At 36.4% G+C, this 17,004-nt stretch overlaps 1 protein-coding gene across 1 annotated transcript in view; it reads right to left on the reverse strand.

The window, feature by feature from the left end:
- LOC127235597 (serine-rich coiled-coil domain-containing protein 1) overlaps positions 1–17,004 on the reverse strand; it is a 528,053-nt gene that overhangs the window by 8,296 nt on the left and 502,753 nt on the right. The gene's annotated exons all lie outside the window — the stretch shown is intronic.

Consider the following 17,004-nt stretch of genomic DNA (forward strand, 5'->3'; position numbering starts at 1 on the left):
TGCTACAGTTGCAGGCCTAAATAACCACAAGTTCAAAAATTGCTTAAGGGGAGTGAAAAAGGAAAGAACAGAATGCCACCCACTGGAGCCAAGTCAGTCCAGAAAGTACAGGCATGTCAAAGGACGAGGCCAGAGTGGCAAGGCCAGAGCAGGCAGGACAGAGCCCCGCACAAATGATTCCAAAGACGCTTCCTTCTTAAAGTATGATTCTGCAACTGAAACATCAGAAGTCTATTTGAGATAAATCCTAGCACAGATTTCAACTTGTCTGTGGCCTTATGTTATGCCTAAGAAGAAATCAGAGCAAAGTAACACAGGAGAGAGGGGCATCTGGAAATAAGCCAAAGCAAAGATCTTAGCCACCTGTGCTTTTTATTAGCTCCCTAATCCCCTTGGGGTAAGCAAACACAATTTTTCTAGCCCCTCTGGGGGACAGTGGAAGATTAAAATTGATTCAATTTCTCACAGACAACTTTTACAAGTAAATCTGTTAATGTGCTAAAAAATTAACTTTAGCTTTTCCTTTCCAAGCATTTAACAATTCGATTTCTTAATTAAAACACACAAGTTGGCTTTCTTTCTCATTTAAAAATAATAATAAAATGTGTGTGCATAAAGTATAGAAACATAGGAGATTTCTAGAGAGCCAAGATGTGATGAAAAAGTATCCTGATTTATATTTGCTGATGTTTGTAGTACGAAATATATGTTGATTTGGGGTGCTGTGAGCTACTACTACTGAGTACAAGTATTTTTTTCCTGTCTAAATCTCCCAGTGATTAAATTGTACATCATAGATAACTAACATGACACTATTTATATAACAAAAGACAACTTTTATCATAATAAATAAATGCTTATAAGCCAAAAATATAGTATTTGAAATTATGGAAAGCATTTAATTACATTTACATTTTATTTCTACTATAATCTTTACCACTGTAATTATAACTACTTACAGCAGATGCAAATAATGTGGTACAGGCTAGATGTCAGCCACTGAACCCAGTAATATGCACAATTTAGGCATGCAATGGTCATTTCAAAATATTATTGTCACTTAAGTACATGAAATTGATACTGAGTTAAAAATCACCCAAGACAGTAAGTAGAACTGAAAATTCAAACCTTCTTGTCTTCAACCTTAGTATACTCATTTATAAAGATATTCTAACTCTGAAAAGCTATAAAGGAATGTTTTATCTCTAGGTTATATATGCAAGAAAACATATCAAATATATAATTTCTGTAGTCATTGTACATCCAGTAACTGCAGGATGGTAACAGACTATGTTGAGGTCCATCTGTGTATATTCTTTTTCAGACTTTACTCGGTTATGTTTTTCTGTGGTAGAAACTTAATCTTGCCTTAGATATAGCAATGTAATTCCTGTAGCATATATAAATCCACAGAATACCTTCTGCCATATATATGTATGATCAGTAATGCATTTTACAGCAGGACTCAGGAGTGAAGGGATACGGTTTTTGTTGAGTTATGATGCAAGTTTAGAAGGAGAGGAATGCTGCAAAACAAACATGTAAAAACCACAATTTGAGATGGCATGAAGTTCCTTTAATACACATGACAGTTAATCACAGCAGAATATTCTAAAAATATTCTATTTATCCTTATATACATTCAGGATAAATATGTGGTGGGGGGACGTGTGTGTGAAGGATAAAAGAGACAATAGTGGACTCGACATACACACGCATTCTATCCACACACAAATGCTGACTTCACTTGCTGGCATCATTCCCCCACTCCCTGTCCTAGATCAGATTCCCAACATTCACTTGCCAGTACACGATCATCCATAAATCCAGTGCTAAAGGATCCAGCACCCTCTTCTGACCTCTGCAAGCACTAACAATGCATGGGGTGCACAGACATACTTACATACGAGCAAAACACTCATATATAGAAAATAGATAAGTAAAAAAACTTAAAAGGCATTGTTTAAAATATAGTAGTCTTTCTATATTTTATTGATATAGATATATATGTATATATACATATATATATATCTATATCAAACACACTAGGAAATAAATATTGGAAACTATCTCAGTCTCAAAAAACAAAACAAAACAAAACAAAAAACCCACCAAAACAACAAAAACAAATACAAACAAACAAAACAAAGAAACAGATAAACTGGAAGAATAAAACTAGTCAAGGTGCTAACTATGGAAAACACTGGAATGAAAATTGTAAGACTCTGAAGACAGAGAATGGGGAAGATACTAGAATATGGAAAGAGTTCCTATGCTTACGGATTAGTAGAACTCATATTGTGAAAATGAACATCCTTAAAAAAAAAATCCTACCAAAGGCACAATTTACAGATTCAATACAAACCCAAATCAATCAAACTCCACTCAAAATTTTTCTCAGAGGTAGTAAAATTAATCCTAAAATTTATATGAAACCACACCCTACATACACTCCAGATATCCTAAGTATAAATAATAATGCTGGGGTGATTACTATAATAGCTTTCAAGCTAAACACGGTTGTGGTTTATTTTTCCATTTGCCTATGTACTAATTACATAACATGTCACTGAAGCAGCATTACTAAAGGCAAGTGTCACAGGATCACAACCATCTTTTACTCTAATCCCACTGGAAATCAGAGCTTGGTTCTCTGGAAGAACAACTAGTGCCCTTAACTGCTAAGCCAGCTCTCCAGTACCAAATGCCTGATAAATTTTGAGCTGGGTTATGTACATGGGGGGAGTCAGGTCTGGATTCATTTTTTTTTTTTTTTAATTTTCATTGAAGAAAAATTTTACTGTCTTTGCAGGCAGCAGACACACAAGTGGTACACAGACATGCATGCAGGCATAATGTCCATACATATAAAATATAAATAATTTTAAATATTTCTACAAAGTTACATGTCAGGTGTGAAGAGAAGGAAACATAAGATACTTCAAGACACTGGAATGAATCTCGATGATTAGCATACGGCCTTCAGAGGACAGAAAATTTATCATAGACCAAGAGGATTGCATCAAACTGTTTTAGCACAACCACCATGGTGGGACACTGTAGGAGACACATACAATAGCTGCTGCACACAGTGCTGTGCAACTGGAGGGTAAAGAACCAAACAACAACTGTTGTTATCCCCAGTGTATAGAAGAGAATTTGGCAAAGGATATGTTTAAACTAGAAGAATTGATTTCTAAAACCTTTAAAAGAACACAAAGTCTGCTTTAAAGTAGTATGAGCCCAACATCATGAATCCAGAGGTTATGATGGTGACAATTAAATGCTGTTAATATTAACATGAAAGGGGCACAAAAGATAACTTTTAAAATGAAAAAAAAAATTGATTCCTTAAGAGAAAATCCACATGATGTGGAGGATCAAGTTTAATCTATGAATTAAGTGGGTCAATGGAATTTTAACATCATGTATTAGATTTTGATGTCAGTGATAAGAATCATAATCATTTACATAATACGACAGCGAAACCAAGAGAGAAAAATCACTGCGATTGCTGAACAATGCTAGAGCCAGGGATGAGCACAGGGAGGCAAAGTCAACCGCCCAGCCATTCAATTCCATATCCCTTTAGCAAAATGAGGTAACTTCTGCGAGAAATGTTCATAGGCATTGACCTACCCTCGCCCCATTTCATTTCATCTATAAACTTGTGCTTTCCTTCCTACTGGCATGGGCTTTCTGCAAGATGAATCTCAATATTCTAGGCACTTACCCTGGGAGAGGTGTGCAGTTTCCCTTGTGTCAGCAATGATAGAGGTTCAATTCAGGTGAGAAAAGAAAGTGCTGGAAGTAAAGATGGCTGAGCTCTAGTCTAAGTATGGAATGTATATGTATGATGTTTAAGTTTACTTTCTCTGATCTTCCATTTTACATTTAGCTCTAGACTCATGGGGCACATAAGGGTGGGTATTTGTTCGCTTTGAAATACATAGAGACGATGAATGAGTCTGGAAGACCAAATATGAACACAGTCACTAGGAACACCCATGAGAGCTAGGACAATTCATTCAACACAACAGTTCATAACTCTGTAATTAAACCTTGAAAACATAAAAACCATGAATCACTACAAAGACTTTCCTGTAATGACAGTCTTAAAGGATGGCAGTATCCTCAAGCTTTTCCTTGTTTGATATTTTCATTGTGCCAAATTCAACACTAAGATTACTATTTTGAAGAAGATTCAGTTGAAGGATAGTGAGCATTTTATAGTGTGGTATTGATTCAATGTCAACGTATATAAAAGTTCTTCTTATGAATTGTGAATGACCACAGCATACTCCACTCATTGACACCATTCTGCAAGCATGAGCATGAGCGAGACAATATTACTGAAGCCTTGCTGAGTCAGCACAGACTCTCACTTGACAATCAACCAGAAAACAGTGGATGCCATAAATCAAACTTCAGTAGACAAACTATACACACAGATCCAACTGTCTGGACAAACCAGAGAGGTTCTAATGTCCAGTCTTAAACTACTCTTCGGTTTTTCCTCCAGCACACCCATAAGAAAAAGTAAGATACAAAGTAGAGTTCATCCATATATACATTAATTATAGGAAGACCAACCCTAATATAGTAGAGAATATAAGAAGATTCATATTACCTGTAAAGGAATCACTTACTGGTTTTTATCATTTGTTTATTATTCTTTTAAACATAAATGTTAAACAAAGATATTTAAAATTAGATAACTAATTACAAAATTTTAGTGAGAGTCAAACATCTTGATAATTCATCTACCAGAAATGGTAGTATATCTAATTATGCAAAAAATAATGGGCTCACTGTTTCTTTGTGAAAATAAAATTTTTATTTTGTTTACTATTTATTGTGACATTTAATTTTATGCAGATTCTCTCTTTTATGAAAGTTATATTCCAAAAAAATCATGGTAATTTGAAAGTGTTCAAGTAATAACTCTTTTAATATACCTAACCTGCTATGCATCATTGCTTAACAACACAGTATACCAGAGGGCATGAATCACTTGCACTGATGACTATGTGGCTGGCTGAAAGGAATAACATTGCCATAGCTGAGCATCACAATGCTATTGACCTGTGTATCAGCAGTCAGGAAAACAAAGAATGTTTTGATAGTTTTAATAGAGACAGTACCACAAATAAGTTAGTGCTTGTGATGCTTGGGAAAAATATTCAAGGATGAAAGTGAAGTTCAAGGTCATGTCCAAGTATGCTAGAGGAACACCCGGGTTGTCGTTGTCAAGAGGACAGAGGGAAAAGCAGGGAGGAATTATATCAAAGAGAAAGAGAGCTGGGTGAGCATCAGTTGAGTACCCGATTCCGCCTATCTTGTTTTAGGTTTGATGAGCTGTCTCAGTGAACTTTGAAAAAAAATTACTCTTTTAAATAAGGGAGACCGACTTGGCTTTCAAACTAAAAAATATTCAGTCAAACATGAAATTGATTTCTAGGAAATTAAAGACTTAGGAAAACTAAAAGCAGGAGAATCACTGGTAACAGTCTTTAATCCTGTTTCCTGCTTAAGAAAGGGCTTGACTTTTGTATTAAGAATACACTAGGAATTACGGTATCTAAAATGAGTTCTTCCATATAAAAGTTAGGTTATCACATTCAAGTTGTGTTGTTTGCCTGTTCGTTGTCCTCTTCAGTCACATTGTCCACACTTTATTCTGAAGAGATCTTTCTTTCTTAAATATGAATATCATTAGATTCCAATTAATATTAGTGTGATTACTTTGAAACTGGTCAATACATATATAAATGTATTGGTTGTGGATGAGATGTGCTCAAATCAGTTCCACTCATGCTTCTAGAGGTGAAGAAATTCAAAGGAGCAAATCCTATGTGCCTGATCTAACTCCTCATATGATGTTTGCCCTATGAGAAAAAAAAAAAAAAAAAAAAAAAAAAAAAACCCAAACCTCTGTTGTTTGATAATTTTGTAAGCAAGATCAAACTGAAGACATTTGATGTTTTAAAGTCATTCTCCATTCCTTACACACAAATTTACAATGGGCAAGATTAATACTATATTTTTCTAATATTACATGATTTATTATTTTTTTTAACTCTTGAGGGTATCCAAACCATGTGTAACATTTTAATGCATATTTTCTCTTTTGGAATACTCTTTAGTATGAACTGTAGGAATAAAGATAATGAAATAGGGCACCGGAGAGTTGCTTAAATTGTTAAAGAGCATACATTGCTTTGGCAGAAAATCCTTGTTAGTTCACAGAACCTATGCCAGGGCGTTCACAACCATCCTAATCTCTAGTGCCATGTGATCTCCCATCCTTGTTTGGCTTCCATGGGCCCCTGCACTCACATGCACACTCCTCCACTACATATTTTTAAAGATAAATCTTTTTAAAAAGAAATATTAAAATAGTTAATTTCCAGCAGGCACATGTGAGTTCTAGTGATGACAGAGGTATAAAAATAAAATTTATTTCCAATAGTAAAATGTAATCTATGATTCAGCATGTCAAAGTCTTGATTGATAATCGCATCTCCTATTTATATTCTTTTTACTTATAAAAGCTATCTGTGAAGGCTAATAGTTGTGAATTTGACATATCTGTGGAGAAGGGGCCACAATTTAAGGAACAGCTCCATCAAGCTGGCCTCTGGGCTTATCTACAGGGCATTTTCTTGATTATTAATTGATGTAGGAGGATCCAGACCCATATGAGTGGTACTATCCCTAAGGAGGTGAGCTGGACTGTATAAGAAAAGGCAGCCAAAAGTGAGCCTGTGAGCAAGTCAGTAAGCAGCATTCCTCCATGTTTTCAGCTTCCTTTGTCCGCTTTAGATCCTAAATTCACTTCTCTGTGATGTGCTGTGACCTGACAGTGTGAGCCAAATAAACCATAAACCCTCCTCCTCAAGGTGTTTGATTTTATATATATATATATATATATATATATATATATATATATATATATATATATTCTTTTAGTTGTAGTGGCAACAGAAAGCGAACTTGAACACCATCCAGCTTTTTAGAATAAGGATTGTTCTTACTGCCAAGCCACAGACCACGCATGCAACTTCAATATCCACGTGCATCAACGATCTCAGCGTATTCTGAACAAGAACATCATCTCCTAACAATCTCCCTCCTCTGAGGCTTTCTAACAGTGAAAGATCCCCCAAACCATCTCCCTGAATGCCCAACTTCCTCCTTCATCTTTTCTATCAACCTACCACGTGCTCCAGCAATTCTACTTAAATAATGTCCACACTTCCTGCTTCCCCTCTCTCTACCTTAGCCACTCTCTAACACTTTTCACTAAGATCGCCCGAATAAGCTTCTGAGAGTTCTCCCTCTCCAGTTCAGTCTGCTGACGGTGTGCTTCGTAGGACAACAATATCATCTGCTCCAAATGAAGTGAAAATGTGCTTGAATGGCTCCCTATAATTTATAGGCAGGGCTTCAACACTCTGTAAGATATCTTTTGGGATCTGGTGTCAGATTATGAGTATGGTATGTCACTTCCTTGACACCCACAAATACTAGTTTCTCTTCAAGGAAACTAATGAGCTTTCCAGGCATCTTAAATATCTTACTCAAGCCTAAATAATATTTTTTTGGTCTTCATATAATTAAAGGCCATGATTCTTCTGACTCAAAATTTCCATGACTTTATGCATGCCATTTGCCTAGTACTCTATAAAGACAACTCCATGTTTTTAGTCTTTTTAAAAAGACCCAATAAAAGAAAAACTTGTGGCAGACATTTTAGAAAGAATAACTAGTTTAAGTTCAGTCTAATGTCATTAATTTGATGTACTACAGTTTAATAAAGAATAGCATATCAATGATTTTATTCTAATGTAGATCATCAAATATTACAATGATGACAGTCCCAACTTACCAAGGGATGGCTTTGGATTTTCCTGTATTACCTAACAAAATTTTCTTCAAAATCACAGTTTTCTGGGACTTGTATATAGTAGCAGCTAATAATTTTGTCATTAAATATTATATTTTGATATGTTTTCCACAAGAGGATGTAAGTAAAGTATTTTAGGGAGTTAATAATTTTATAGAAAAAAGTTATAGGCAGTTAAAATATAATGTTGTATTTAAATACTCCTGCATCACTGCAACTTTGCTCCATTTTTAGATCAACCTGGCAAGAATTGACACCAAAGAGGCTGGATATTTGACTAAATGTGACATACACAACCCTAGAGCTTTCTACTCTATCACCATGAATCTAAATTCAGTAGTCTGTTACTTTTAGTTTAATTTCAAAGCTGTCAGAACATAATTTTAATCAAAGCACACACACACTGAATTGAACTTGCCATTGAATCCTAAGCACTACCACGTGTAATTACTCATCTGATAAAACATCCTGCACATGGAGAACATTTAGCGACCGCTGGCTAGAATTAGCTGTTATTAGCAGTTGCAAGCATGGCAGGTAGTACCATTGCTGCCTGACAATGCGGGAAGTAAAGAAAGGAAAGGAGAACAGCAAGAAATAGAGAGAAAAACGGGCAGGAAAAAAAGCAAAACATAACACTCACAAAACAGAAAGAAGAGTAAGAAAGACCAGGTGAACAAGGGAGAGCACTAAATTAAGAAACAGAGCAGTTGTTCTACATGTAGGATGCTACAAAGACCAGAGAGTCAACCACAACCACCACAAAATGACCTCCCTTTCAGTGCTACAGGTTAGTGCTTCAGTTGTAATTCTAAGACAACGAACTCACCTTTATGCTTCCCTGGAAGTATGTGTATCATGGCAAAAACCTTTTAGTTTATGTTTACTGTGTCACTTAGTCTGGAAACATAGACCTATGTGTGTGACTCGCTGTAAGAGCGTGTATTCAGAATGCACGAGGACCGGCTTAATTCTCAGCAACAAGTAGCAACACAAAACATAAGTTTTCTCATTCCACTAAAAAGTGTGGTAATTATTTAGGACATAAAACAAGCGACATGAAAAGAATGCTACTTGTATAAACAAAAGGAAACATGGATACAATTCAACAGTCTTATTACAAGTTATCTATGTATATTTTATTAACATTTTTCATTCATTTGCCCAGCTTCCCCTCCCACCTTCCCTCCCAGCGCAAGCGAGCCCCCCTCTTCCATATAAGTAGTCATATCTCCACACTAAAGCCATACCCTACAGCGTGACCATTATCTCAAATCTATTGGTAGAAAAAAAGATGCCACTACAATCCTCCCCACCCCTAATCTCCCCCACACTCCCTTCCACTCCTCCTCCCATGGGCTGGAACAAATCATGGTGCATCAAGGTGAGGCAGGACCCAGCTCCTCAGGTTGTCTATTTTTAAAATATCTGAATTATTTTAACACTGCACGTAAATACAAATTTTCACAAAGGTTTTTGTTTAACTGATGTTTGGCATTTTAACACCTAAAAATATCCTCTCAAATATTTATAAGATCATGTTTTTAACACCTATTAGTATTGTAATTGGAGTTTTTTTTTCACTGTAAACTGAGACAAACATTGTCAACTCCAAAGTACAAAAATTATATAAAGAATCATAGTAATAGAAAACAAAAATGAAAATGATGTAAAAAAGAAATCTTTATAGAATAATTATAAATCACTAGATAGTAATATTTTTTATGATAGCACATGAAACTGTATAAACATATCCCCTAAAATTTTAGCTGTTTGAAAAGGGGAATGATTTGCATAGGTTGCTGGTAATACCTTCTAAAAATGGCCAGGAAGATACCATAAGGTATGAAATACAGAATCAAGCAAGCAAGCAAACAAACAACAAAAACAAAAAACCCCAAAAACAAAACACCATTTTGAAGTTTGTTTAATTATGTGAACAATCCAGAACCATGCTTTGAGGTAGGGAATTGGTAGTGGAAGATTTAAAATTCTTCCTTGGCCCTCCCATCTCACTGACTTACCACCTCAAGAGTAGAGCTGTCCAGGCAAAAGATTTGCTGAATGAGGATAAAGTAGATAGAAGCAGACATGAATTGGATATTTCTGCCTGTGTTTCTCAGATTTTACCCACAGTATTTTTTTTTTATTGCAGTCATATAAACTGCTTCTTCCTGTATTCCACCAGAAAAGCAACAATGGGTATAATCTAAACAAGAGTAGAAACCTACCCAGTTCTTACAAAGTGAAGTGGCTAGACACCTACGGTACATTGCATTTTGTTTCAGGCCCCATCCCCAGGTCTCTCCAAGAGCAAAAAGCAGTTTTAACCCCTGAGCCATATCTCTGGACCCAGAAGGCGTTATTTTCGTTTTTAATTAAAATATAACTACACTGTTTCCCACACTTTCTTTCCTCTTTTCAGTTCTTTTCATATACTTACCTTGTTCCTGTTTGAAATCATGGCCTCTTTTTCTTTCATTGCTATTGTTTTACACACACACACACACACACACACACACACACACACACACACGGTTGCTTAAATATGCTAACTCAACTTGCTCAATCTGTTTGTTGTTACTTGTGTGTATATGATTTCAGAGCTAACCACTTGGCATAGAAGGAAAGAATTTAAAAGGGATATAGGAATTATGATTACAATTTTATTGCTGGTGAGGATGGAACAGCCACACAATTATGCTTTTTCAGCCTAATCACAAAGGAAATTCTGCACTTTGATTTATTTCCCATCTTCAGATTTTGTGAGGACAATGATGCACAGGTGTTTTTCATAGTTTCATTTAAAGTGCAGCCATTTCACTCTCCTGGCTGATTCTGATCATGAATGGACTGCATGGATTATATGAAGCCATAGAAAGTACTGCATCAAGTGTCTGGATATCACCGTGTGACTGCTCTTTGGTATACTGCCCAAGCACATTAACCTCCACCTAGAATTTGAGTTTTCAAGGATATGTCAAAAATGATATAGCTAAATAATGGGACTTCAGGATAAAGTTTGAAATTATTGATTGGAAAAAGAACACACCTGCAAAATAACTAAGAGCAGACTCATAACCTTATACTTTCTCTTTCTCCTCAGACAGATAAAAGTCACACTTGTTTGTGGGTATCAAAGGAAATGGCTGTGACATAGAGAAAATAAATGTCAGGTGTGGTGGCTTAGCTCATATTTCTTCTTGTTAAACTTGCCAGTTGAGAGAGAAAATAGCAGCTTGATATATAGCCACGGACTGAAGTCCTTCTTTAGCAAAATTTTACCTTAAAGAATTTATACCACTCATCACATCTACTTATATTAATGAATATCTAACATAGCACAACAGAATATTTTAAGCTGGGACATAACTTTGAAAGTTATATACAAAGTATTTCTAGAACTAAATTTAATTTTGAAAGATAAAAAGGGACAGCAAGGTAGCTCAATGGGTAAGGGTGCTTATTGCATAATTCTGAATATTTGAGTAGAAATTTGTCCTCTGATCTCCATATGCATAATGTGAATGGTGGCCACACTCATCATGCACACACAACATATACACATAAAATAACTAAATAAAAACCAAAAGAGAATTGTTACTGGGGTTTTTCGCCTGCCAGGTTCCACAGCCACCTTGACCCAAATTAGCATACAAAGACTTATATCAATTAGAAAATTGTTGACCAATGGCTAGGGCTTCTTATTGGCTAGCTCTGGCTTAATTATTAGCCCATTCCTATTAATCTAAGAATTTCCATGTGGTCTCACCTTACTAGAGAAGGGTCCATACCTGTTGCTCCTTCCTTGGCTACATGGCATCTCCTTGTGGCGCCTCTCTGCCTACCTTTCCCAGAATTCTCCTCACCCCCTAGCCCTGCCTATCTTCTTGTCTCTACTGGCCAAACAGTGTTTTATTCATCAAACAATAAGAGAAACATATATGCAGAAGGACATCCCCCATCAGAGATTCATTCTGAATCATTTGATATTGCAGTCATAATTCATTTTATGTCAATTAGTAATATCTACTTTTAGCTAAGATGAGGATTCCCATGAAATTATTTTATTAGTAAGTGGTGGCTAGAATACTGAAAGGTGGAAAAGGAAGGCAGGAAAGGGAAGAAACACTGGGATAGTGGCATCTTCAGTATTTTAGAGAGCAACTTTGGTTGCATCTTACAGGAAAGTTCTAGAGAGAAAAGTGTTGGCACTCATCTGCCTCTGCCTGGGGAAAGCTTAGGGGTGAGCTCTGCACTGATCCGGAAGGTAGGGCGTACACACTTAGTGATGGCAGGCAATGCTTGGCAGTTCCCAAAGCTAGCACAGCCCAGGTGCATCCCATGGATGGCATCTGACAGTAAGCGTTCACCCTAGTGAAACAATCACAATAATACATATTAATCTATGCATGTGGGCCAGGCACTGAGGGAACATGGTTCAGTATTGACTGCACCTCTACAATTTACCTTGAAAAGACTCCAAACTTTGACAGGAGAGAGGACTGTTTCCTTGGGACATGGCAAGTAAAGAACTCACATGTCCATTTAGTTTTAGAGACCATGTTCCATGGTAAACATAACTTTGTTGTCTTTATAACCTCTGTTCTGTTCATTTAGTATTTTAGTATTTCATAATATTTATTTACAGAGTATTGGAAAGTAGCCTGCATGTAGTTTAACTTAAAATATTATCTAATATTAAGATTTTAACTTTATCATTATTTGCTAGTTAAGATTGGAATAAAATTGTTATATTTTCTTTATATCACTATTTTTAAATTTTAACCAAAACCTTTAAATTATTTATAATCTCCTTTATCCTATGTACTCACATTTCATACTTTAATCTTTTCAGGCAACGATCTCCCACAGTTTCATCCATTTGTGCTGCTGACTAGGTATTTTTAAAGCAGAAAAATATTGCACCGTATTTATAGGTTAGTTTACTTATCCATTCCTCCTCTGGTGGAATCATGGTTGTTTCTAGCTCTTAACTACTTTGTATAAAATGATACAACATAAAAAAGAAAATGTTCAGTCTGAGACATCACTCAGTGGTTAAGAGCCCTGGCTGCTCTTGCAGATGACCTGGTTTCAGTTCCCAGCACTCACATAGTGCCTCACAACTATCGTAACTCCAGTTCTGGGTGGTCCAACACCTTCTTCTGGCCTCTCTGCGCACATACAGGACACATACAGTGCTTAGGCAAACAAATACATCTGAAAAATATCAATAAATCTTAAGAAGAAATTGTTCAGAATACTCCCAGATAAGTTTATATTTTTCTATCTTCTTTTAGGTGTGCTATTTCCCAGAGCATTGGAAGACATTATATGTTAGGCTGCAATAAGTCACCTAATTGAAAAATTTACTCCTGCAAAGGGATAGTTATTAGGATTGCCTATGAGTGCCCCTTTGAAGAGAAAGACAGGCAGCAGGACATGAGCCTGTACAAGAAACAGTTTTAAGAGCAAAACTATGGTGTGATGTGGTTGCAAATTTATAATTCCAGCATTTAAATGGAGAGACAGGAATATTCCCTACAGTCAAGGCCAGCCTGGTCTACCTTGTGATTTCCAGGATGTCCTGGAAATCAAAATAAAAAGATAATACAAACAAATAAAAATGGAAACTAAGCAGGGGAGAGCATTCAAATTTGGTATAGAAATTGAAATGATTTGTAAATGTAATTCTTCTCATCCACACTAAACTGGTACTGGAATCAACTAACAGGGTTTTATTGTTTTAGGTAATATTGATATAACATGTTTATGCCTCTTGGATTTTTTCTATCATTTATATACTACTGAGCAGGAAGTATTTTAATTAATGAAATGAAACAAACGTATAACACTGATATATAATACCATACGGAATTTGAGTTAAAATGATAATGGACTATTTATAAACTTGCTAGTTGGGTTAAAATGAAATTTTTATGCCAACTAACTTCACAATGGAGCTGCAAATACTAATGGTAGTACAACACGAACAGACATTGTACACTTATCTCTTAAAAGTATCTGTCTCTCCATACTGTTCCTTCTCTTCAAAGAACTTGGTTTTCAGTGAGAACAATCTCATTCCTCAATGTGAGCAATTATTTTTTTTTTCCTATGGCACTGTGTTGAATGTTAGCCTCGGGTGTTTTGTTTTGCTCATGTCCTAATAGTACCAGATACTGACTGAGAGACAGAACAGCAGGGATGGCCACGGAGGGAAATGGAATAAAACCGAAGCCTCGGCTGTCTCCTTTGCATTTTCACAAAGGAGAAAGCTGGCTGTTCAGTGCATTTATGTTCTGTTGCCGTCTATTAGCTTCCCTCTCTCTCCTCACCCTTTCAAAGTGTAAGTAAACCAGGAAAGGACCCTTAATCTAAGCGTGCACAGGTGAGAGTTAGGCAATGACTAGCAGAGTGCTGAGTCAGAAATGCAGCTGTTGTTGGGCCCTTTAACCCACACTTCACACAATGGTGTGCTTCATTGTCACAAACTACAATTAACTTCACAAACTACAATTAAGGGAAAAACAAGGGTCCCATACAGAATAGCAATGGGGAAAAATTATAGGTGTGTGGTTGTTTCTTTCATTATTAATAAGATTTTATAGCCCACATTTTTCCCAGGGTCTGTAACTGTAGGAGTTCCATTTAGTACAGACCTTCTTGGCTTTCTCTTCTTATTTTTTAAACATATCTGAATTAGTCATCATTCTAAATTCCAAATGACTCTTTAATGGTTTTGGTAACTTTTGTCATTGTTGAGTTTTAATTAATATCTTTTAAAAATTTTAGAATATATATATATTCTATGTAGCAAAAAGGCAAAAAGATTGAGGTGATGGAAGATACCACGGGGAACACTGTCTTACAAACACGAACAGGAATGGCACACATATTAACTCACCAGGACTGTGTAAGCAAATACAGACAAAAATCCAGGCACAGAGAAGGGAAAGTAGACCAAAATGACACCCAAGCAAAAAAGCAACTCACAGTTGATAACTGCTGGGATAGGAAAAGTCGGTTACTCCAATGGCGTGCCCTGGGAATATCAAGTGTATCAAAAAACACTCCATTCGAGTCTCGATGTCCAAAAGTAGTTGAACAACACAAAATGGACTCTGTTGTGGGATTTCAATCTTTTTGACCAATGACTTTTGGGTGGGAAGGGAGGGAGAGAGGATGAGAGGAGTTGGGGAAGGGGAAATAATTTAGTCAAAATAGTTTGTATAATAATATTTTTAAGTAACAACAAAAAAATGACAAAATTTATTTTGTTCCCTCCAGAATGTTTGTTTCTTACTGGTAGTGTTCTCCACCAGTGGTTTTTCTAAATGTCCTGACAGGGAAGGAAGTGGTGCTCTTACCTAGAAGAAACTTCTTTCTCTTGGAGTTATATAAAAATCACTATACATTGCTAACCTTTGTCCTTGATGAGCGGCTCTGTCTGAGGGTGAATTATCTTTCCTCACCTTGCTATTGAAATGTTTTCACTTTGCTGATAGGTTTGTCTCACTTCTTCTAAGGACTGCCATTGTATGACACACATTTGTTAAAAAAAAAAAAAAAAAAAAAAAAAAAAAAACAGAAGTCATAATTAAAATAGGAGATGCTTCAAAGCTCCTGACCTCATGGGGATTATGGTGAATTTGGCATAGAATTAATTCTCTTTTTCAACTCACAAGACACGTCCCTTTTAGGATGACTGTGTCCTCAGAGAATGAGTGAACACCAGGCCACTTCATAAAACATCCTTACATCTCTTCTGCCAGTAAAATAAAAACAATAAAGTACTGCATCTTAGAATTTTTCCAAGGATTACAAATAAGAAATCTAGCCATAATAAGTGTTTGGTGTATTTTATTATCTAGAGATAAATAGTTTTCTACCAGTTAACATGTACTTGCTTATGTAGTGTTGCAGAAGCATCAGTTGAACACAAAGCTGAAGACACATCTCTAATCCAAGGGATTTTAAAGGTTCCTACTGAAGCCAGTAAGCATTTCTCATAGCTTACTATATGTAATTGTATTTGAGCACAGCGAGCTGAGTTTCTTCCCTGAAAAGGCAAGACTGAGGTTATATTAGGAAAAGCTGCCTGAAAGATGGATTGAGACAGACTGAAGGAAGGAGAGTTTTAAAGTTAAAGGGGGCCTGTAGCTGTAAGATGAAGAATTTTCAGGTTATATTTATCTCATACATTTTTCTCCCAAGTACAGCTGAATCTCAGCGTCTCAAATGGTGGGAGAGGTCATTTGAATCTCAGCACTGCTGAAAAACTTCCAGTCCCTCCAGCATGTGTCTGACAACTAGGAAGATTGACCAGCCCACATCCTGAGACCTCAGCTGATTCCAAGGAGAAGGTGTAAGGGCACAGTAAAGAAAAAAACTGCTCGATGTCTGGAGCACAGAGCAATTCCAGGAGAACTTGCCCAAGATGAGAACTGTCACCACAGTGTGTGTGTGTGTGTGTGTGTGTGTGTGTGTGTGTGTGTGTGTGTGTGTGTGCGCGCGCGCGCACGCACGTGTGTATGTGACAGTAGTTAGAACAGAATAGTGAAAGGATGAGGGGAAGAGGAAAGTCATAAGAAACAAGGGCCCATGGTAATGCAGTCATCCCAGTGGCAGGAAGACCCTTGATTTGCTAACATTAATAAAGACTTGATGTGGTTTGTGCACTCAATACATTCTTCATTCCATTGACACCTTCTATGCTTAGGAGATGCCTGCAAGACCTTCTTGTCCTCCTGGTCACGAGTTTCTTTTAAAACCATCTCTCATTTCTGCCACCATTTCTTTGACTCTGTTTATGTTAGATAACACACTCAACAGAAAATGGATCTCAGGAAAATACTCTATCGTGGGGAGGTCCAAAGGGAGAATGTCTTCACCAAAGGTGAAAAAATACTCCCAAATAAAATTCCTAAGGTTTTGTAAGAATTCCCATCTCTCAGCATCACAGTGCATACTTTGGGGCAGGGCCAGAGTTATATATAGCCTGGATAACAATTCTTGACGTCATCAGGCAATTGCTCAAAACAAATAGTGCATTGGCTTTTGACAGCATGTAACATTTTATAACTTCAACT

This window comes from Phodopus roborovskii, unplaced genomic scaffold, assembly GCF_943737965.1.
Source record: "Phodopus roborovskii unplaced genomic scaffold, PHOROB, whole genome shotgun sequence".
NCBI lineage: Eukaryota > Metazoa > Chordata > Mammalia > Rodentia > Cricetidae > Phodopus > Phodopus roborovskii.